We start from the raw sequence: 24,639 nt of genomic DNA on the forward strand, positions 1-24,639 counted from the left end.
TAATAAATATAGCATAAACAGTATAAATAACTTTATTCACAAATGTCTTACTTTCCTTGAGTCAAGCAAGTATAACGTTCCGCTTAAAAATTATACATAATTAAGGAAAACCTGCTTTAGCTAGAAATTTTACTCGGTCCCGTGCGATTCCGTCTTAGACAGGTTTTACTGTAATAATATTTCAACCACACTTTGCCCGCGTTTCGCTCAATCAGGTTAACTGGGATACAACAAACACAGTAATGTTAGAAACACTATCTTTGTAATCTATATGTTACAACAATTGTTATGATGAACACCTTTCCTCAGCTGGCGAATCATTATTGTAATTAAATAAGCTTGTAGTGTTAAAAAACATAATAGGCTTAACAGTAATGTTTCATATTAAATATAATAATTGTAGTCATGCTTCGCCAGCTTAGAAAAGGAGTTCACGCTATGACAACTGTTATTGTAACAAATAGCTTATACAAATTACGTTCCGACCACTCGTGTTTCTTGTGTATTGCTCAGTATTGCGCGAAACGCGTCGTTGGAAATGGACACCACGAATACAGCGTGGTTTAAATACTATTATTACACACATAATTCTTGACAAACCTTATCGGACTTAACAAAGAATGTAGTGTTTTAAAATAAAATGACTTAAAGCCAATATCTTACGACAAGTATTCTTATAACACGATAAAATTTAAAAAAACAATTATACATAAGACATTTTAATATGAGACAGCATTTATGTAACCGCAATTCCCTTTATCAAGTTCCCTGTTAGGACAACGGTAAGTCTACGGATTTACAACGCTAAAATAAGAGGTTTGATTCCTCTCAGTGAACACAGCAGATAGTCCGACATGGCTGTTCTATAAGGCAAACATACACCTTTGGCCCGGCATGGCCAGGTGGGTTAAGGCGTTCCACTCGTACTCTGAGATTCGCGGGTTCGAATCCCCATCGTACCAAACATGCTCGCTCTTTCAGCCCGGGGGCGTTATAATGTGACGGTCAATCCCACTATTTTGTTGGTAAAAGAGTAGCCCAAGAGTTGACGGTGGATGGTGATGACTAGCTGCCTTCCCTCTAGTTTTACACTGCTAAATTAGGGATGGCTAGTGCAGATAGCCCTCATGTAGCTTTGCACGAAATTCCAAAAAACAAAACAGAATATTGGTGCATTATACAGTAAAGCAAAAATTTCCTGGACAATGCAAAACTGAATTTGACTAGGATTCCACCAGTCAAACAACCACAATGTATTACAGAACACTACTAATTCTAAACAATATGTTAATAAGAAACTTTCCAAAATATAAGATTGTTTTTAGTAAAGTACATGAATATGCCCTGATATGTTGGTAAATATACAGTTCTGCCACTTATCTATGTAACAAGCTGGCAACCATAATACAAAACTATCAACTTTAATTATTTAAACACATAATTGTTAGTTGACCATTATACATTTTTATGCTAAATATTTTCAAAAATCATATTTCATGTTTTACTGGTGAACCATTATAAATAAAGGTGTTTCAACACACTGTTTGGTATGTTTGTTTTGAAATAATTTTTAAAAAATAGTTGAAGTTTCATTAACAAATTTTCACTTTAATCTTTCATGGTTTTAATGCTGAATTTAATGAGATTTGAAAGGTTTTAAACAACAAAATATGAAGATGCTTTAGGGGCACTTGTGTTTTCAAGCACAGAATCCTTAATAGGCCTACTTATATTTCCAACCAAAATCAATGACAAAACTAAGCATTTCCATTATATCTTATTTACATTGAGGCAACATTAGTATCTCATAATGTTTTTCTATTCCTATAAAAATGAAAACATTTTGCGAAATAATCATAATTAAAATGGTTATAATTATCTGAATAGATAAGTATAACTTCACTGTATTCCAAAAGAGGCTAATCTAATATTCTAATATTTGTGAAACAATACTGTAAAAAATTATAATATAATGACTGAGATAAACCAAATTTATTCTCACAGCCAACAGTTAGTATCAACTGTATTATCTTGTAACTATTTTTTATAAACTAGTAGTTTTCAGTAAAGCTCTTCAACTTCAGAATGTTAACATAACCTTGACAAAAAATCACGCAACCTTAAGAGTTCTTCTATACACTTTCGTCAAATGTATAACACAAAAATAATTCGCTGCTCTTTGTATTGGGTCAACAGTAACTTTTATAACAACGTAGATTTGTATAGAATATGTTGACAATTAATTACTTTTGCTTTTCATGTATATGTTACAAAATTCATTTCACTCTTTAAAACATGATAAAAAGAATAATTACAGTTGTATAGAACACACATGTTATAAATGTTATTTCATTAACTGTACCAAAGAAAAACCTGTCTGGCTACAAGGCCTAACCCAACTACTACTGCTGGTTTTACTTTACCTGCTGCCATATAAAGTATACATATCTATTTTTAAACATCTTAGTATCACATTTCTCTTTTGAAAATATACACAAGTGAATTCTTCCTAAAACCAAAATATTCAAGTTTTTAAAGTATATATCTATAGTCTGGTCCTTTCTTTCAATATTTTGTCAATGCAAATTTCATATAAAACATTTACCACTGTAAAGAAAGATGCTAACAAATTGTGTTAACCAATGAAACAAAATATTTGTTCCATGTAACGATAAATATGAACACATATACTTTGCAGACGAAAAGACTTTAAGTTTTAACACACCACGTTAAAATATAGCTTATTTCCTTATAATTTTGCTTACATTAAACACAAGCATATTTTTCAATTGTCAAATTTAACGTACATGTCATTATTTAAATGTTAGCACTGTTGTATCAATGCACGTTAAACGTTTTCTATAGGTACGACATCTGTTAACAGTTTTGTAAATTATTTACAAGAAAATCTCGAGCACCTGTTTCGAGTAAAAAATGTTATTTTCGAGTTCTCAAAATAACTTAACTGGTTTTTCAATATTGTCAACTGGTAAAATATTTCACAAATTGGGCGTTCCTGTTGTTTTTACAGTAACAGAATGAGTGGTGACAAGTGTTAAATAAAAGACAGAAATAACCATATTAACGTTTAGAAAGTATTTTTACACATATTTTTGGTCATATGCCACTTAATACACAGAATTAAAATTAATACATTTCACCACGTTGTATTATATAGGGTTTATAACGCTAGAAACCGGGTTGCAATACCCGCGGTGAGCATAGCACACAAAGTTCATTGTGTAGCTATATGCTTAACTACAAAGAAATTCTTCTATGTTATATGTACTAATATATGGATTTTAATTACACTTAAAATAATTAAACTACACAGAGTTACTGTAATTATTCTGGTGTATTGAGAATAATTGATAGTTTCTAATACTACTTCAAGTTGGATCAAATTGTATCAGACTTTTCATATGTCATTTATTAGTCTAACCAGTGTCTACAAGCCACGTAAAAAAAAGAGATTTGGAAACTTTCAGCAAACCCATTAGAAAAGTTTACTAGAAGTAATTTTGAAATAAAGATATCCAGTAATATATTAAAACTAGCGCCATCCTTCAAAAATACAAAAAAAGTTAAACAACAATATAAAGTATAAAAAAAAAACAGTGCTTAGTGTAGTATATAATTAAAATAATGAATTTTATCAATAAACTTTGCCTGATATATATTTGCAGACCAGACACACTACAACGTTATGAAGTAACAGCGTGCCCTTAAAAAAAATCCTTTAAAGCAAATACAAATTCCTCGTTTCAAATACAATCACTGTTACAAAGTGTATTTCAGACGGAAGAAATTTAGAAAGTCACTTAGGTGTTACATGCAATTGTTAAATAATATACTGCAGTGCCCTTTCTTTTCAAACTCGAGTTATAACTTCAAGATGCAATCTTAAAAGCAAGGTCACGTGCAACGCCATTTTTACAAGTCAGGTATGAGCAGGTGTTGCTCGTGGAAGCTTTAGTAAACAATGACAAGCTCTTACTGTGCAGCCCTAATTCTGGCCTTGGTACCACACGCACAAGTGCCACACCTGACCGCCCCTTGCCTTTGCTTGCTTTTGGCAAAGTATTTTGCTATGGAACGTTTCAAAAATGTTGGTACATCCACATTAGGTTCTAAACCAACCGCGAAAAAAAAAGGTTTATACACTAACACGTGTCACAAATATCTGAAAAAAAAATTCCAAGTTTAAAACTTTCCTGAATTAATATGTATGCGCAATATTTTAGATATAATACTATAAATATGCAACCGGATAACCGTTAGATAACCTATCTTTAGATTGTCATTAAGTTTGCGCATTTCACTACAGCTGTATTATATTAAGTTCGAACTTTCTCTATAGATCAAATAAACAAGCAACAATGGAACAGTTTGTTTTTATTAACCACAGAGCCACACAATAGGCTAATTGTATTGTATCCAATGCGATTATCGAACCTCGATTTTTAACGTTATTATTCTCAAGCCTTGCCACTGAGCTACAGAGATGGGTTGGGGTAATGGAATGAAAACAACAATAACTACAAGTTTATTTATTCTTCTGGTGATTTCAAATTTCTGTCTGTGTGGAACACGTGAAGTGTAATTCATCATACGAAATTTATAGACCAGTGAAAAGCCATGACTGTTTAAAAATGAGGTAAAAAGAAATAAGGTCGCATAATTTAAATATATATAAAACTATAATAAATCAAGACAAATACGTTGTTTTTCTAACACTGACACGGAATAAGTGTATTAAATAACAAACACAAAATAATTTTAGATAAAAACAATTTCACTGCGCAAAGTGATGTGTCCAATTTATTAACAACTGAATACCAATTCAAATTCATCTTAAGCACCAATTTTTTTTCGGTACACTCGTAGACTTCCTACTATTGAAAACAAAATAAATAAATAAATGCAGCACCCGGGTTAACCAAATGAAAACACCAAGTTTTACGAACTGTGCTATACCGCAGTGTGAAGGTACAGCTCACACTCCTGAAACCCTCACTTTTAGTAGCTTATAATACCAGCTTCAGTTCCTAGGTTTCTTTGTTACACAGCAGCCAATGCGAATATTTAATACTGAAGGAAGTATATGAGGAAGAAGTGCTCTAGAATTCCGCCTTCTTTAAAATAACGTGTTTACACAATCCAAGAATTTAGATTTACAAGAAATACTACTTTTTATATCATGAAACACGCTTGTAAATCATGGTTTATTACATGATTACGTTTAGTAGCTTTTAACAGTAAGTTATTCTCTAGGTTTACGTAATATGTTTCTACACCAATCTAAAACAATTCTATCTAACATGTCACCTCTAATAATTTATAAAACAGTTTAAAATTGTATAGCCGGAGAGTTGCTGGGTCCGAATATTAAATTCAGTTAATTAGTTTGACGTGATAGTTATTTTAATAAGCAATTTGGTTGAAAATACGCTTGACGGATTCCCTGTGAAATGCATTGTAAGAATAAACTGTTTATAAATATCTTTGGATCAAAATTGTGTTCCATTGACCTAAAACACTTGCTTTTAATAAAATACCTTTATATATCAGCAATTACAATAATCCATTATACTTTAACACTAGCGTAACTTCGTAATGCACAACATTAATAAGAAATGACATAATCGTCCATTTCGGACCAGTTTCCACCAACAGAAGTTCAGCCACACCAGCACATAAAGGTCAACGGCCTTATGACGTCACTACGTTGGCCATTTAACGCTGATGGCAGGCGCTGGGATTTCTGATGTATTTGTGACTGCATGTACACCCAACCGAACAACAGTAACATCCGTACGGAAATCAGGAAATATAAAAGAATCTGGGATGGATTTATCAACGAATCAGATTAGAGGAAGGTAATAACTGTGCACGCAAGGTCGTCGTCACATGGAAAAAAACAAAGAGTTCGTTAAACTATTCATTACAAAATCTGAAATTTGAGAAATGAAACAACTGTTACGCGAATTCCAGTAACAACTAATTTATAGCGAACCGAACAAGCTTTTCGTTTGTTACTGGTGCTATCCTTCAAGTTGAACAACACAAACTAGTGAAGGCTAAAACTAAATTATTTACAATTGATTGCACTTCATTCGCCAAATCGTTTGCAGCTCTTGATCTGTCAAAACTATGCTGGTTCAACAAGCTGTACTCATATACGTGATGTTTCCATGACGACCAGTCTCTATACTCATTACCATATTCCCGAATTTGTAACGAATAAATTGAAAGAGAACGGTGGAATCGTCCGAACTAAAAACTAGAGGGGAGAGACCCTTTGATTTGTACCGCAGGTTCCTCCGAGATTAAGTAATGCTTATGACACTGAACACAACAAATTATAAGATCTGTCTGAGTATAATTTGTAAAGTATTACGAACAGAAACAATTGTAAAAATTATATTTCCCAGTTAACAGGCACACGCGTAATCCCACGTTCTGCTCTAAAACTCAGTAATGCCATGGCCTAGTAGCAACATAATCATTGAAGGTCATTCTATACAACATGAGAACATTACACGGAGAACAGGTTCACACTACTTTTAAAATTGTTTTGATAAGTTCATTTCAGCTCCAGGGCCTTCTCGAGGCAATAAATTAATGTGTAAATTATCCTCACAACAGATCTCCTGTAAAACTTTTAGGCATGAATTAGAACAACAACTTTACGGTTTTATCAAGTTACAGCCAGCACTCATGGCCTGATATTTACACTGAAGTGAATTAAACCGTTAGGTTGTATAGTGTGTCTGTATATATGTATGTACAATATTTAACTACACAGAAGCTCATTGACCCTATATGTTCACGTTTACTTGCCTTCCTACAATATTTTGTCCCTGGGGAGGGAAAGGGGGGAGTAATTTCATTTTGAAGCTGTCGTCACGTCTGAAGAAATATTATATTCTTGACGAAGTTGGACAGGGCTGGTGAAAATACATGCAGTTGCATATGACGTACGACATCAACGATAAAGTTGTAACTGGTAATTCACATCTCTTGACTCAAGTGCATTCTACAGGGTGGCCCGTAAGTCCCTACCCATCCATATGTTATTATGTTATATTCAATTAGGCATGTATTATAAATTTGTTTATTTTTTTTATCAGGGGCCCGGCATGACCAAGCGTGTTAAGGCGTGCGACTCGTAATCTGAGGGTCGCGGGTTCGCATCCCTGTCGCGCCAAACATGCTCGCCCTCCCAGCCATGGGGGCGTTATATAATGTGACGGTCAATCCCACTATTCGTTGGTAAAAGAGTAACCCAAGAGTTGGCGGTGGGTGGTAATGACTAGCTGCCTTCCCTCTAGTCTTACACTGCTAAATTAGGGACGGCTAGCGGAGATAGCCCTCGAGTAGCTTTGTGCGAAATTCAAAAACAAACAATCTTTTTTTTTTTCAGAGAAATATGGCCGATGTAAGCCCATTTACACTAAAATGTCTCACAGAACATGGCGTCGCATAATATTATGCAGCGAGAATGAGGGACAGCACACAGATACACTGGATACATAAGATATATGGATGGGTAGGGACTTACGGGCCACCCTGTAGGCTAGGTAGGCTGAATAAAATAACAATCAATAATACATGGTGCAAAAATAAATAACAACATGTTAACGAATCCTGAAATAAATAATGTAACACTACATAAATACTTTACCTAATCCTAACGTAACAGAAAAAAAATTAACGAAAAACTGTACTTTTACCACTTTAATCCAGTTCACGTCATAACAGTTGTCGAGCAATTTGTTATTTAAAGTGTATCAATTTGTTTGTTTTGAATTTCGCGCACAGCTACACGAGGGTTATCTGCGCTACCTTCTCTAATTTAGTGTTGAAAAACCAGAAGGAAGGCGGCTAGTCATAACCACTCACCGCTAACTCTTGGGCTACTTACTCTTTTACTAACGAATAGTGAGATTGACCGAACTTAACAACGCCCTCACGGGCTGAAAGGACTAGCATGTTTGGTGGAACGGGCTTCGAGCCTGCGACCCTCAGATTGCGAGCAGAGCGCTCCAATCACCTGATCATGATAAGCAACTAGTGTTTATCAGTCACCGTACCACCATGTCTGTGATATCTCAGCCTGCTTGAAGAATGCAGGTAGCTGACGAAAGGACTCATCGGTACTGGATATAGTAGTTACAGTGTGGCTGACATACTACTCCACAACCTTATTTACTTTCACTCAGAAGTTCTTATTAATTTAATTTTATAATTACTTGTACGCCGTCTAAGTTCTCACATATTTGTATGGTTTAGTGATGAGGAACGCTTTCTCTAAACGTGCCCAAAAATAATCAGTATTAGTTTATTATCTAGAGACGTATGAACAAACAATTAAAGGTTCAGACGTAACATCAAACAGAATACAAACGTAATTATATAATCCGATTTTTACTGTAATGTTAGTAAATGAAAATATATTACTTTAAAGTTAATAGCATTATTACATTATCACTAATAATAATATTTAAGATGTCGTTGACAGAATTTATTCACTGATTTGCTTCAACTGAATTATTGTTCTTTATTTAGGCCAAATACCGTTTGATATACCAAAAGAAACTTTTAAACACATTCCTCTGTGTTTTCCAGTTCCCAATAACAACATTAAATTGTTACAACAACAAATTCTTTCTACGAAGGTACATGATATGTACACCTGTTTCCTATGGTTACGTGTCAGTCAGACGTGTATCCATCGAACCCAAGAACACCGACGTAAAGGTGAAGTCCAAATATAATATTTAAAATAACCATAGTGTTGATAGGTAAGATAATGCTGGTCAAAGATAAAAGTATCCTTGTTTTGTACAGTTATTTATGTCTATTGTTGGGTACCCCTACGAATTACTACTACTAAATATTGTTTCGGTTATTCACCGAAAGGCACAAGATAACTGTCTCTAATTTTCAACTGATACACTAGAAAGAATGTAGATAGTCAACAATAATGGGATTTGACCATCATTCTTACGAGGCGTCCGTGGCCCTAAAGTGCTGAATGCGATTATGCAGCAATGTGACACGAACTCTGTCCAGCATCCTTACCATGAAGCCACACGCACCCTGACCTAATCTGACAGAAAATGAAATCCTACGAATGTTGGAACAAATATTTGCATGTACACAGTTTTTATCTCACTGGCGATTAGATTTTTAGAAGCAATAAGTAGTGTGTGTGTGTTTCCTTTAGAGCAAAGCCACATCGGGCTATCTGCTGGGTCCACCGAGAGGAATCTAAGTCCCGATTTTATTGCTGTAAATCAGAAGTCTTACCGTTGTCCTAGCGGGGTACAAGTAAGTTAAGAAATGGACACTGACTGGGAAATATTCGTGTATCCGTTTATCATAATACTATTCACATGTTAACTAAATTATTTATCAAGTGACGTGGGCGTGCTTTTCAACTTATGAGACATTTCAAAGTAAACAGAAAAGGAAAATATGGATTTTAAGTAAACACCTTAAAAATTTCATATTGCATAAGAAAACAATGATATAATTTTATATAATATCCGAGTGAACAGAAATACACTAACAGATCGGCTTACACGAGGAATAAAACGTATGGCTGTACTTCTTTCAAAAGAATAACCTCCGAACGAGAGATTTCGCGGGAAAAGATTTGATGGAAGTCTGTGACGTCACAAGAAATTATTCACATCTCTTACTGTCGTGAGACGCAATAATCACTGTATATACATAATACTGATGTTGTTTCCACAGAAAATATTTTTTCAGGCGAACATATATAATCACAATACGGATATCACGATTTAGACACACCTTTCTTTTGAGATTCTGAATCTAGAACAAGGATTTCTTTATCGTACTTTAGAAAACGTAAGTTTTGAGTTTTAGAGAGTCAGTCGGGTGTAGTTTCCCGTTTTGACAGAAAGCATAGATCACAAAGACCAACAACTAGTTTGAAACATTTATAATGCTATACAAGTTCTGATTCACTGGAAGAGGCCCGTGATTGCTACATTTATACTTTACCACCAGAGGGCGCTTCTATAAAGAAACAGTTTCCTTATGCTTTTTGTTTCTAAGTTAAAACCATCATAATATTTTATACTCTTAAATTTTGTCTTAAACTCAAGTATCGAAACTCGGTATTTCGCGTTATAAGCCTACAGACTCACTGATATGCCAATGGCGAGTGAAATTATTTACACCTGATGAGTGATTGCTCTGCCACGGAACTGACACGACAAAATTAATGAACAAAACAACCACTGAGTTGTATGTATAATTATACTTTCTTTACGAAAAGTATACTCGATTTTGATTATACACAACACATACAAAAATACGCGATTATACTTTTCGCGAAAACAAATGTCTATAACTTAAAGATAGAGTGTTTAAAAATACTTTGGATGGGAGTGAGTGATCTCCCACTCACTCAAGTGTTCGACATAATGAGTACATTTATTCAACCATATTTTAATACCCAATAAAAATTGCTATGCACCAAAAATGCATAACAATGCCAAACCCGTGAAAAATGTTAGAACTCCGAACTCACGTAATTTGAAACATATTTAGTTACATTTAAAAAGCAATCAAAACACGATGTTGTTTGCCTAATAAAAAAGTAGGTTTCTGAACTGCAAACGGATAATAGACAAAACTGCCACGTTTCATAAATACCTTAATTATGAATAGCAACTGGTCCAGAATAAAATCACTTTCAACCAAACTTAAACTTGTTTGCGAAAATTATATTCTGTTCTAAGATTAGTTCTACTTTATTACAAAGTTAACTTAAGACTTGTAAGATTCCAGGTAGACAGAAGACCCAGACAGCATATCACAATAATTTGAAATAATAATGAATGCAAATTTCATGAGAAACATTTTCCAGTTTCGTTTAATAAAAATTTAATTGCGAACATCCTAATACTTTCTCCCTTTGAGAAATGGTTTAATCAACGATCATCGAGAATATATTTAGAGAAAAAATTGGTACTGTTATTTTCTACAGTTATTAGGCTTTTATAGATAATATAAAAAGGAAAAAAATAATTCGTTGCAATGTACTTTGCAGGTTTTGATTTGTTTTGTTTCGATATTTCGCGCAAAGCTACACGAGGACCATCTGCGCTAGCCGTCCCTAATTTAGCAGTGAAAGACAAGAAGGAAGGCAGCTAGTCGGCACCCCACACCGCCAACTCTTGGGCTACTCTTTTACCAAGGAATAGTGTGATCCACCGTACCATTATAACGTTCTTATGACTATAAAAAAGAGCATGTTCGGTGTGACTGAGATTCGAACTCGCGGCCCGTTAATTACGAAACAAGCACCCTAACCACCATGCCTGCACTTTGCAGACTGCAGGTGGCGCTATGCCGCCTTAAAAAGAATAAATACTTAATATTAAGTACAGCAAATGTAAAACTTGGTAACAGTGAGTGAAAAGCCCTCTCCGTTCAGGCCCTGAGAATTCTTAATGTGGCCCCAAACATACCTACTTAAAATTTTCCAGTGCATTGCAGAAAAAACAAAACAAAAACTGGAAATGTACCTTCTACCCTAATTATTAATGCCAATGAAATAATAAAGTGATAAGACAAACTTAAAGTAGTAAACAACAAGCATGTGTTTCAGTAAAGCACGCTTTTTTATACTGTAAACAGTGTAACCCTCGTCTCACTAAGATTCGCACCTGTATTCAGTATTTACTTAGACCCTATTGGCTGGTTATTTTAAAGTGGTCTACATCTTAACTTCACCAACCAATAAAGAGAATTTAAATGCTGGTGTTTTATTACACCCAAACAATAAATAGTTTACTTTCTCAGTTTCAGTGAGTCGCTTATGCACGTGTTTATTGAAAACACAAGTTTTTATTTACTTACTATTTCCCTTGGCAGTCACCGGCTTCTGCTAAACTTATTGAATTTATCTGGTCGGAGTGACGTCACACCAATTCATTAAAATCCTAATGCGCGTAAAACGTATTTATCTCACTCTTCCCAAGTAACGAATTCAAGTTTTCTATAACATTTTTAACGGATCTTATTCTTTCTATATCAAACGGGACACTGAAATCCCATACTTGCTACGCGCTACGCTCTTCTAAATGATCCAAGTATCACGTTCAAATGGGGTCAATAGGTGAAATGAGGTCACAGTTCGCTTCTTATTGGTTGCGCAGCAGTAAGTAGCTGTAAACATTGTGATACCTGACAAATTATTGTTTTTAGCGTAGCTGATCAATTAGTGTGAGCTGTATATGTAGAAACAAAAATTTTATTCTGCTACCATTTTTCTCATGCTTCGAATCTTTTGACCTACAAACCTCATTCGCCGGACATTAACAGGTTATCCATGTTAAACGGCAAAGGGAAAGAGAAGGGTATATGTTGATGAAATATATTCTATGGTACTAACAGAGCTCAAATCTGAGAAGGATGGCGTGAGATTTAGGGTTAACTAAGATTGTACAATCTAAAAATATTTTTGGAACGACCTTTGTATCCTTGCATAGAGGAACTTGGGCATCCCCATAATAATCAACCAATTAATATTCGCACTGAGAATATTAGTTTATCCGTATTTTAAATCAAACTTCTGGAGTCCAATGTTTCTGTCTCTGCTGAACTGCGAACCCCTACGGAATATAATCAATACGTGTTCCAAAGCTGAGCTATTAAGAATCACATGTTTCAGCTCTGAAGTTCGATAACCATTTGACTGCCCTAGCTTCCCTTTCTGAATCAAGTTTGGACCTAGTTATACATGATTTACAAACACGTGCTTAAGCCATTATTTTTCAAATATGACGAGGTTTCAAACTAAAAATCTGTCACCATCTGTTTTATCGTTCGCTAATTTATCATACATTCAACAAAATAGGTCGCTTTATACACCAAGGTCAGAAATAGTCTGTACAGTCAGAGAAGGGGGTTTCCCGGTATGGGTTAAGGTAACTAGCTCGAAAAAGATTGCTCAGAGTAACATACGAAGTCAAATTTACGCCTAGAGCAAATATTTTAAGTCCTTAAGGGAATCAGCTATGGTTGTTTCTTTTCTGATTTTTTTTTTATTCCTTTTTCAATTTGGAGATCTGGAACATCAACGGTTTGCCTTTCGTAACACAGATTGCAGACGATTGGATACTGTGTAATTATTCCTGAAGAACAATGGACTATTACGACGTAACCTTCACGCATGCGTGTATTGAACAGGTTTTCATCTACTTTGATGATTATTTCAAATAATGGTTAGTTTCGAGAAATTGGTGTAAAAGACAAAACAAAAAAAAACGTGTTGCACATTCGTGGAGTTCGTGCAACTTCATATATATATATATATATTTTATTTATTCAATATCTCATACACTTAACATGTACGTAACGGTTGTATTATTTGTTTATATTTGAAAAATTTCACAAAATCTATAAAACCAAAACTTTACCATTTATTTCAATTTCGCTTGGTGAACTTTCTTTTCAATACCCTATAGTTTACTGTTTTAAGTTACATTTGACTGTCACTAGGATACTAGTACATATGTATGTTACATAACCAATACAGAGGGAAATATCTGTAACTTGCTTCACCAATCTCACGTTTTCACAATATACAATATAATAGCCAAATGTCTGCCTGTCTGTCACGATTTGTATTTCCTGAACAGTTAGTTAATCGTAGAAAAAAATTCAGATTGCTTATTTTTAAGAGTATATTACAGAAAAGTTCATTTTTTGCAATTTCTAAAATTTCATATCGATCCGTCAGTTTTCGTATGTCCTGAACGGTCAGTCCGAGAAAAAAACAACAAAAACTATTGAGAACAAAATCTTTCTTTTTATGGGAAATTTTCACAAAAAAATGGGACCTCCTCGTCGATTGATTGAAAGAAATATTTCGAAGATAGGAACTTGAATAGAAAAATAGCATAAAAAGAGAAACATGTTTGTTGTTGTTCGGTTTATATATTTATTATTTATTATGTTTTTCATGTCGATATTATATACAGTTATGATTTTATTGTACCATGTTAAATAAAATATGCTGATTTGAATATCCTCACTTTGATATTTATTAGAGAAATGACAGCTGTCAAAAAGCGCTCAATTCGGCACCGATCTTTTCTTGCGCTCAGAAAAATGGCAAGCAACGGTGGCATCCAATGAAAAAAAAATCCCCATGGCTACTTAGCGAATACGAGTGCTCTATTGTGCCTGATGCACCCACTGTAATGAAACCCAAAGACTTTACCAAAAATGCAATGTAGTCAGTCTCCTTTACTTAAAAACAAATGCAATTTTCCTTATTGAAATAACATATATAATGGCAAAGACGGTTGTAAACGGGCCACTAGACAATCATATTGCATATATGCTCTGATCTGAGGGATTGGGTTGACTGCACGTTACATTCATCACTAAATTTAAGAAAATTATATTCGAATATTTCTAACGAGCATCTACTAGTACAAATATAATTAAATTGGTCGTCATATCAAAACTATACATTACGACTTCTATGATCTCTCGAACAACACACGCAGGTTTTTAAGTATTTTCTTAATCTTGATACATAATGGGTTCTACTATAATAATATTTTTCAGTATTTTTATTATTTTCTTTTTGGTGTTTCGATTTGTACATGACATTATGTGTCGAGCAGTGTTTTTTTAAAGTCAGTTTCATTATACCTCGACAATAAAACTGTTCCGATGAAGCTTTGTGTTCGAATAAGGAATCAGTTTCTTTTTTCCTGTGAATCACCCGTCGCGTGAAATTGCATGTAATTATACAATCGATCTAATATATATGCATTTCTTCGAAAATTTTTGACGCGCATGTGTCAACGAAACATTACATATAAAGTAACATTCCGTAGTATGCATGAATGATTTATAATATTATAACGTTCGAAACTACTACTCAATACGAGAACAATGGTACTTCTTCAGCGTTCAATATCCATAGTTTGAGAAATTATTCATTCTTAACAAAAAGAGTATTAATTCAAGACTACTTTCAAAATACACTATACATTCAGAAATTCATTTGAATAGGAATTTAAAGATCAATTATTAGAAACCGTTATAACTACAGATAATTATTTTCTAACAGTAACACATTCTCTATTATTAGATTTGAAGCAAACGATAAAAGTTTACCTTAAGTGACATGTCATATTTGTTTTAGGCCTAACTTCAAAATATTTACGATGGTTAATGTAATTAACGTGTACATATAAATTTAGCAGAATCGTATTCGCGTTTTAAACACCAAGTCATTTTCTCTAAAACTAAGAATCTGCCACTAAAAAAAAACCCGAAACACTATCGCATGTATTAGAAGAAAAAAAAACTATAAATCATAGGTACGAAAATAGTGCGGTATTTAATATTTTGTAATGTAATGAATTTTTATTTATAAATTTATCCAAGCAAAGACGATCATTCTTCAGAAAAAAATAGTGCTAATTTATCGGGCAAGAGTTTTTTCCTTACAAGTAATATATGTGCACATTCGAAGTACAGAAACTCTGAATCTATTCTGCAAGAATAAAAACGAAAACACGTTCAATGACAAATATATGTAAAACCATAGGGTATCTAATACCTATAGATATTCACTGAACCCACGTTGTTTTACTGACCGACCACACACACACACCGGCTTAACTTCGAACATAAATGTACTACTGACTGGTGTAACTGGTATAAGGGCTTATTCGAGCCATATCTGATTATCTATATGATTACTTGCTGAACGTTAGGTTTTACGAGTGTATGTACGTGTGACGTGATAAACTATATTCTAATGTCAGCCAGTGGCTCCTGTCCCAAAGACCAATCCAGGTCTCGGCCTACCTTCCACTGCTAACCGAATTCTCGGTAACGAGTTCACGAACACGACTTCGAAGAAGGGTCAAACGTCCCATTTCAAGGTAGCAGGAAGAGACTGACATTAACAAATAAGCCATTGGTCAAATTACATATATAAAAACGATTATTTGCACTTTTACAAAAATGGGTCATCCTCAGCATCAAGTTTATTGGTTTGATACATGTAGAAACATGTCGTAAAGGGCGAAACAAACTCGATAAATTTAAACACGTGTCACCAAAAAATGAGAACATTAACGAAAATCAGTTACAATTCACGACAATATTCACACACACTCGTGGGCGTCCGCAGAAATTTTTTACAGAGGAGGGCAGAGTTTTTCAGGGGAGGGACAAAGCAGCGTGAAATTGTGAAGTGAATAAACAATTCATAGACATATGCTGAATGAATAAATAAAGAATTATGTTTCTTACTATCTAGGGGGACACACCTGTGGACGCCACATTAATTTCCAAACTGAGAATCTAATCCTCCACAAACAGCCAAATAAGGCCCGGCATGGCCAAGTGTATTAAATGGTTCGACTCGTAATCCGAAGGTCATGGGTTCGCATCCCCGTCGCGCCAAACATGCTCGCCCTTTCAGCCGTGGGGGCGTTATAATGTGACGGTCAATCCCACTTTTCGTTGGTAAAAGAGTAGCCCAAGAGTTGGCGGTGATGACTAGCTACCTTCCCTCTAGTCTTACACTGCTAAATTAGGGACGGCTAGCGCAGATAGCCCTCGAGTAGCTTTGCGCGAAATTTAAAAAAAAATACATATCAGGTTTTCACATAAATGGTTCTCATACTTTTCGGACAGCGTTCACTTTCTTTTGTCTGTTGTACTCGACGTACCCACACCTGTATGAAACCAAAAATCCAACATGCTACCAACATGAAATATTACAAATTTTGGTGCACAACAAGTTCAAACAGAAATGCATATAAGCATCCAGCAAATCAGTCTCACTTTGAGAACCATTGTTCAAATAACAAACGTCTATTATCTCTTACATTAACATTTGTATTTGCTTTGCATTAGAATGAATATATTACACATAATGTGTAAAGTATCAAAAAAGGTCGGGCGTGGCTTATTGGTTTGCATGCCCTAACTCTAAATCCGAGGTCTCATGGTTTGTGGCCCCTTGCTACAGAAAGTTAACAGTGGGTGTTGTTGATTAGCTTCATTCTGTCAGTCCAAAATTATATTAGCGGTCAAGCTTACGTTGTCTCTATCAAGCTTCAGCCAAAATTCTGAAACAAACAATAAAGTATCACACGCGTTTAAAATGAGATTCAGTTCTGTGTTGATACATCGTTTTGATGAAACATCACAAAACTACAAAACAGATAAAATAAAAATCGTCAGACACAGTAAGTTCTCTATGCAACGTTACGCACAGTTTTATGTTACAGGTTAGGAAAATATGATACAGTTCTCTCTCCTTTTCCAGCTATTTTATTCGTGAGCTGTTGGACGAAACAGTTTGAATCTCGCGCAAAGCTACTCGAGGGCTATCTGCGCTAGTCGTCTCTAATTTAGCAGTGTAAGACTAGAGGAAGGGCAGCTAGTCATCACCACCCACCGCCAACTCTTGGGCTACTCTTTTACTAACGAATAGTGGGATTGAACGAAACATTATAACGCCCCCACAGCTGGAAGGGCGAGCATGTTTGGTGCGACTGGGATTCGAACCCGCGATCCTCGGATTACAAGTCAAACGCGTTAACCCACTTGGCCATGCCGGGCCCCGGACGAAACAGACACCAGCTATTTTACTCGTGAGCTATTAAACGAAACAAAAACCAGTTATTTGAATTCGTGGGCTGTTGGACGAAACGTCAATATGGAGTTACTCACGATTATTATTTTTTCACTGAAACCTTGAGAGAATATTGCTGTCTTTATTGTTTTATTTATTTGAATGATTTCTTCTTTATCATCATTTCGATTTGTGTGCATGTGTATACACGTGTATGCACATTTATTTAATTTTATAGTTGAAACCAGTTTAGGAGGAACCGGTGAAGGTCTCACATGAAATAGTTCTTCAATCACAACTCTTGAATTGATTCCAAACGCTAAATCTTTGTGACGAAGAATCCAGTAATTCTTACACGCGTCATCTGAAGCCATCTTTCCAAACGTAATTATAGAAAAAAATTAAATGCAAAATTCGTTTCGAATATTCAATTTAAACATGGGCTTTTGATACGTGCATTACTCGTTTGAAAATTCAAACGGTGATAGATTAATTAACCTGTTTCTTTCAAAGTATGTTTCAAGGTGTTGATATATTTGCTATTCAATTTTGATGTTAAGTTCTATTACATTTTGTTTGTATGTTGCTAAGTGCAAAGGTATAAAGTGAGCTATTTTGATATATCTACCACAAATATCTGAATACTTTTTTGACAGTGTTATAAGAATACTGACTTGCCACTAAGTCACTGGCGGACTAATGTACAGCACCTCTGCATGGAGAACTCTTTTTACAGCAACCCCCAGTGGTACAGCGGTATGTTTGTGGACTCGAACCGCTAGAAACCGGCTTTCGATACCCGTGGTGGGCAGAGCACAAATAGCCTATTGTGTAGCTTTGTGCTTAATCCCAAACAAACAAAATACTTTTACAATTAGGTCCAGACAAATGCAAAACGAAAATAAATTACTAAATGTCACACTTTGCATGTGATTTTAGCGGCTATTACCGAGATATCTAGTCCTTGTTCTATTTTTAACCGTATACTTTAAATTCTGCATTGGTATTTTAACTTCCTCGGCACTAAGATCTAATAAAATATTAACACAGAATGAAGTGTATAAGATGAAACTACCAACGTGACCTCTGAATTGTTTTTTTGTTTATTTTTAATAGTTGGCTAACAAGTTTTACTAGGTTCGCAAGAAAAAACAACAGTTTGCTACTTCATTTTGTAGATGAAATCTCTTCCATTCATTATTGGTAGTTAAGTGACGCACCTTAAACTATCTGTAAGAAATGGGGAGTGACGCGCCTTAACCCGTCGGTAGGTAGTAAGGAGTGACGCGCCTTAACACATGTGTATGTAATAGGGAGTGAAGCACCTTAAACCATCTATAAGTAGTAGTATGTGACGCATATCAACCCATCTGTATGTATTAGGAAGCAACACACCTAAACTAATGTGTATGTAATAAGAAAGCGACACATCTGAACCCATTCGTATGTATTAGAAAGTGACGCAACTCAACTCATCTGTTCGTAGCAGGAAGCAACTTACCTTAACTCATCTATAATTAGTAGGAAGTTACGCACCATAATCTATTTATATGTGAAAGATAGTGACACATCTAAATCCATTTGTAAGTATTAGGACTTGACTCACCGTAATCCATTTGAGCAATTTTTAACATGTAATTGGTTTAACTTCTGGCTTTAGCGTTGTTAAAGTCCGTGTATTTACTACACAACCTGTCCTGTGAAGTAATCATACCAGATTTATGATGTTCCTACAATACTTCACAAGTTGAAATTATCAAACAAATCGATCTACCAAACAAACATTCACTAAAAATCTAATTGATACATTTGAATCATCAAATATAGAACTCGAGTGCTAAGTTTGAACAATTTTACAGTGCTGCGGGTTAAACAATTAACCCTCACAACCTCAACATACACTGCCTCCACCACGGTTTACTTTTTGTTTATGTCTTTTCACGACCCCTGTTTGCATACGAATGCTTCTTAAAAATTTGTTTTATATCCACAGAAGACATGTCCATTTACCATTACGGTGTTCTTACTTCCCTAAAGAGCGCAGATAGCCCTCGTGTAGCTTTGCGCGAAATTCAAAACAAGCTTCTCTAAAGCAGTGGGTTAATCGGAATCGCTAAGCTTGTACATATTAAATTCTAAACAAACATCATCACTCACATACACGACATAAATGTATGTTAAATGATTTTAAATCGGTACTACAAGAAACAATAAAACAAAGAGACCCTGGGATTCACAAGTTGACTGTCGTAACTATGGAATACTGCCAAATCTCGCCCTTAATAACCAACGAAGGAAAACTGAGATCTGAGCAACTTGAGACTCGGTTATCTATCTGGTTAAAAAGAGTCGTGGGTTCGAATACAATACTGCCTCAACCTCTCAATTTTCACTTCTTCAGAGAACGAGTAATATTACATCTAAGCTTAATGTTTTTCTTTCAGTAGCAGTGAACAGTAGGAAATTTACAGCCAATAATCATATCACATTTACCCCTAGAACAGACACCTCCAGACTTACATATCACATTTACCCCTAGAACAGACACCTCCAGACTTACATATCACATTTACCCCTAGAACAGACGATTAGCAGTGTGGTGCTCCATAAGATTACAATGAATAATTCTACGTTATTTAGATTCATCGCGATATTATGTCCTAAAACTTCGGAATATATTTATCCAAACTGGTACACTTATGCCACTTTGTTCCACGACTTTATGGCCCCTTCTCAATTATCAGTAAGTTCTTTATTAACCAGAACTGAACATTTTTCTGTAATATTTTCTGGTAACACTTTATTCTCAAAGACATCCCGTAGGTTTCTCCACTAACAAGGATGTTGACATGACGGTTCACTAACCGAAACGTTAGTAAAATTTCCTTTTCATGCCTAACTTTAACCATTGTTTGTAAGTTCTAATTTGTCTGCGCTGTTTTGTGTTCTTAGTGAATCCGGTTTCAACTGGAAAAACAAAACAAATGAAAAACAACTTGTTGTTTTATTTTTTTATTTGCTTCTAAACACAAACTTCCCAAATGAACTATCGAAACCCAATTTTATTTTTTTTAGCGTTATAAGTCTTCACTGTTTACCGGTGAGAAGCTACTGGGAGATGGGGTGGGGGGTAGTCGGCACCTCATGTACTTTTGAATGTATACATTTCTGCAGAAAATATGCACGTTGGATAATATTCGACTGAAATAACTTGAACAATAACGGGTTTTAGCACCAACAAGGTTAAACTGCTGGAGATTACTTTCGTAATTATTAGTAGCTAATTCACACAATATTTCCAAACTGTAGATAATTATTATCCTAAATAAGATCATTACGCATCTGTAATTGTATATTAGGCATACAAAGCACAAATTTCTACGCAATAACATATTGCTAAATCTGTTTAAGAAACTTACACCAACGGTCTTCCCCAATGCCAACAGCTAGATTATACAAGCACACACATTACATTACAATAACGGCATTCTATGAAATTTTCTCGGTCTTGATTGGTTGATCACAAGATACGTGTTGAATAGTTTACGTTTTGTGTTACATGCAATGTTGTTAACTGATGCAAAGCTACACAATGGGTTACCTACACTTTTTGTACCGCAGGGAAGCAAAACTCGGATTTTAGCCTTGTAAGTTCGTAAATTTGCTGCTGATTCACCAAGGGTGGGGTGTCTATGAACAATGCTCAGTTTAATGAATACAGAACCACCTAGAGTAGATAAGGGGAACAGATATCTTAATCTGTTCATTTATCATTGAAAGATATGCGTTCTTCGGGATGTCTGAAAAATTAGCAGGTTTATTTATTTGACTTAGAATGAGTGTGTTTTAAGTCTTAACTGATTTTAAACGAAAATGATTTAATAAAATGAATGAAATCAAACTAAAAATCGAAACGGATAGAGAACTGGTACGTGTAATTATGTATTTTGAGCACAAAAATAGGGTGTCTGTTTGTCCGTTATCTAACTACTCCTAGGTTGCTAGACCAATCTCAAGCGAACCTTATGAGATGATACGTTGGAATAAGAGGCATGTTAATTGGTGGTTCACGATCCCCTCTAACCAATTATTACTGTTATTGAGCATTTATGATCTTTGATGTAAGTTGGCGCTAACTATATTCATAGATGGCGCCACGTCCTTACATAAAAAAAAGCCTTATATTTTATACAAGACATCACACGTATTGTGGGGAAGGGAACACAAACATCACATGCATCTCAGTGTGTGCAGTCTTTATCGAGGAATAAAATTAACAGAATGACCATCACTAATGCAACAACACAAAGTTTCTTCGTCAATAGCCACCATGAGGATGATACGAAGAACCATTTTTTGAGTTATAGCAACTTCGGCCAATGATCGTCTATTAATTAATAACAAAAACGCTCTGAAGACTATTAAGAGTTGGGTGCGAAAAGCGAGTAACAGAAAGTACACCTACCGCCTCTACCTCACCCTACAAAGTCCATATCGCACAATGTATACCATGTTTAAATATTTAAGTTTATATACATTTTTTATATACATAATGAGCTCTGAAAGGTTATACAAAACTTTTGGTTAGATAATACCGAATTTTGTGATAATATGTTATAAATAAATAATGTAAAAGTTAGGATTTTTGTGTTATTTATCATAGCAACCACCCACACGTTTTTATTTCATAACCTTGACAAAGGACAGGTATCTTAGCTTCCAATTATATAACAATTAAAGTTTGTTAATTTTCAAAGTTAACTGAAAGTTATCTTTGCCTCATCACCACCCATCGCTAACTCATGGGCTACTGACGTTGCATCAATTTAGGCACGTGCTTCCAAATTCAGTTATAATCCCGTTTCGTCCCTAATTCACCTAATAATCAGTGCAAAATTCCACAGAAAAAGTGGGGTGAATTACGAGCTAAAGTTCAGTTTTTAAAGTTGTGCAATGTAATCATTATTGTTTAACCAGACCTTTAAAGAGAAGCAACATACATAGGGAAGTAATATAGAGAACAGGATACTGATAATGTTATACACGTTATCAAGTAGATTATATGGAAACTGAAAGTGTTCTATAAAAAAAAAAAAAATGACAATGCGTGAGAAAGAGCCAGAAACTTTTTTTTTGGTTTGTCTTTGAATTTCACGCAAATCTACTCAAGGGCTATCTGTGCTAGCCATCCCTAATTTAGCAGTGTAAGACTAGAGGGAAGACAGATTGTCATCACCACTCACCGCCAACTCTTAGGCTACTCTTTTACCAACGAATAGTGGGATTGACCCTCACTATATAACGCTCCCACGGCTGAACGGGCGAGCATGTTTGGTGTGATAGGGATTCGAACCATTGACCCTCAGATTACGAGTCGAGTGCCTTAACCACTTGCCAGTACAGTGTTATTCCTGCATTAATTAGTACACTAGTTCATTACGCACACTTTTCATTTTGTAATCGATACACACAACTCATACAACACGTCATTAGGCGGTATAATATTTAATGGCAGTAAATTAGTTACTACTTACTGCAATTAGAAGCCAGACTGGAGAAACACTTAAGAGCAAAAGAATAACATTCTTGTAACAGCCTATACGCACAGTTTCTTTTACAAGTCTTCTTATGTGTAACGGTAGTAAAACCAATTAAAATAAAATAATAAATGAACTAAATAATGAACTATGTTAAAAAGGTTGTGTCATTTATTTTATCTAAACGTCTCATACACACACACGACTTATATAATATTGATAATAAGTACAATTAACTTCCTCAATCTGATTTATACCGTAACAGTAGTTTCATGAAAACTGATGATATATATACACACAGTGCCCAGTTCCGTCCCTCGTTTGGCGTATCAATATGGATTATCACAATGCTTTAATGTCGAACAATAAACGTGTTCATATGATACTGGTTTATGTACACTTTGTGGTAAAGACACTGAAACAGTGAGACATTTATATTGCCTGTGCCCAATGGTTCAACGTTAGTTTTCCACACTATTTCCTTTATCATTCAAAAATCAGTACCAATAAATCAGAAACGGCGAATTCTTGTACAGGGCTTCCTAGAAGGATTAAGAAAAGATGACAGCCTACAGTGTATGTTTTGATTACATTAGCTAAATATTGTATTATGACTGTTAGGAATATTTGTTCAGCCAAAAATATCCATTTAAATCAGTTGTCATTTTATAAGGATCAGTTAAGAAAGAACACAAGTTTTGATTATTCCAGGTATGTTATTCATAACGACGTCAATTCTTCCTTTCAATTTTATTATAAACATGTTCGTCCTTGTTCACAACGTTACATTATTGTGTGTCCTTTGATATGAGCAATAACAGATAGTATTAGGTACATTCAATTGTATATAACTGTGTATTTGATTTTTTGTATGTAATATATATGATTATGAGGCCTCTTCAAGAGGTTTGTAAAAAAAAAGAGTCCTAGCATTTGCCGAAAAGCCTCGCTGGCAGTGCATAAGCAAACGTTGCGTAGTTGGTACATTTGTTTGTCCCGATTGTCTTCAACAATTATAGAACAACAGTTTTATTCTTCTAAATCTCTGGAACTGCTTTGCCTGCTTTACACCTAATAGTTACTGAACATTAAAAAAAACAGTTCTCTTTTGTTTTAGCGGTTTAAAACAAGTCATTTCTCTCCACTCATATACAAAGACATTTTTATGCTTTGTTTCGTACAACAACAACAACAAGAGTAATCAGAGATTCCATATTCTCGATACTCCTTAATGAGATTACATGTATTAATACTGATTATCTCAGAACATCTCAGATCCAGAATGAACCGATCCGATTCATATTTTGCAGTGTGATGAGGAGTCACAACTTTATAGTGCCATAAAATTTCTTTCAAGTCTGATCACTTTAGAGAGTTATTAAGTAAAAACCGCGAAAATGCCCTATCTTCCTATCATAAAAAATGCTTCAAAACGAT

General features: G+C 34.8%; 1 protein-coding gene across 6 annotated transcripts in view; it reads right to left on the bottom strand.

Annotated features, from left to right (window-relative positions):
* LOC143226462 (nuclear receptor subfamily 2 group C member 2-like) overlaps positions 1 to 24,639 on the bottom strand; it is an 80,764-nt gene that overhangs the window by 46,013 nt on the left and 10,112 nt on the right. Inside the window, exon 1 of one of the 6 annotated variants that reach the window (XM_076457460.1) lies at positions 11,905 to 12,095. The exons of the other annotated variants lie outside the window; for them this stretch is intronic. The gene's annotated coding sequence lies outside the window, so the exon portion shown is untranslated. Of the gene's footprint in view, positions 1 to 11,904; positions 12,096 to 24,639 lie in introns of those variants that run through there. 6 annotated transcript variants of the gene reach the window in all.

This window comes from Tachypleus tridentatus, chromosome 9 (genome assembly GCF_004210375.1).
Source record: "Tachypleus tridentatus isolate NWPU-2018 chromosome 9, ASM421037v1, whole genome shotgun sequence".
Lineage (NCBI taxonomy): Eukaryota > Metazoa > Arthropoda > Merostomata > Xiphosura > Limulidae > Tachypleus > Tachypleus tridentatus.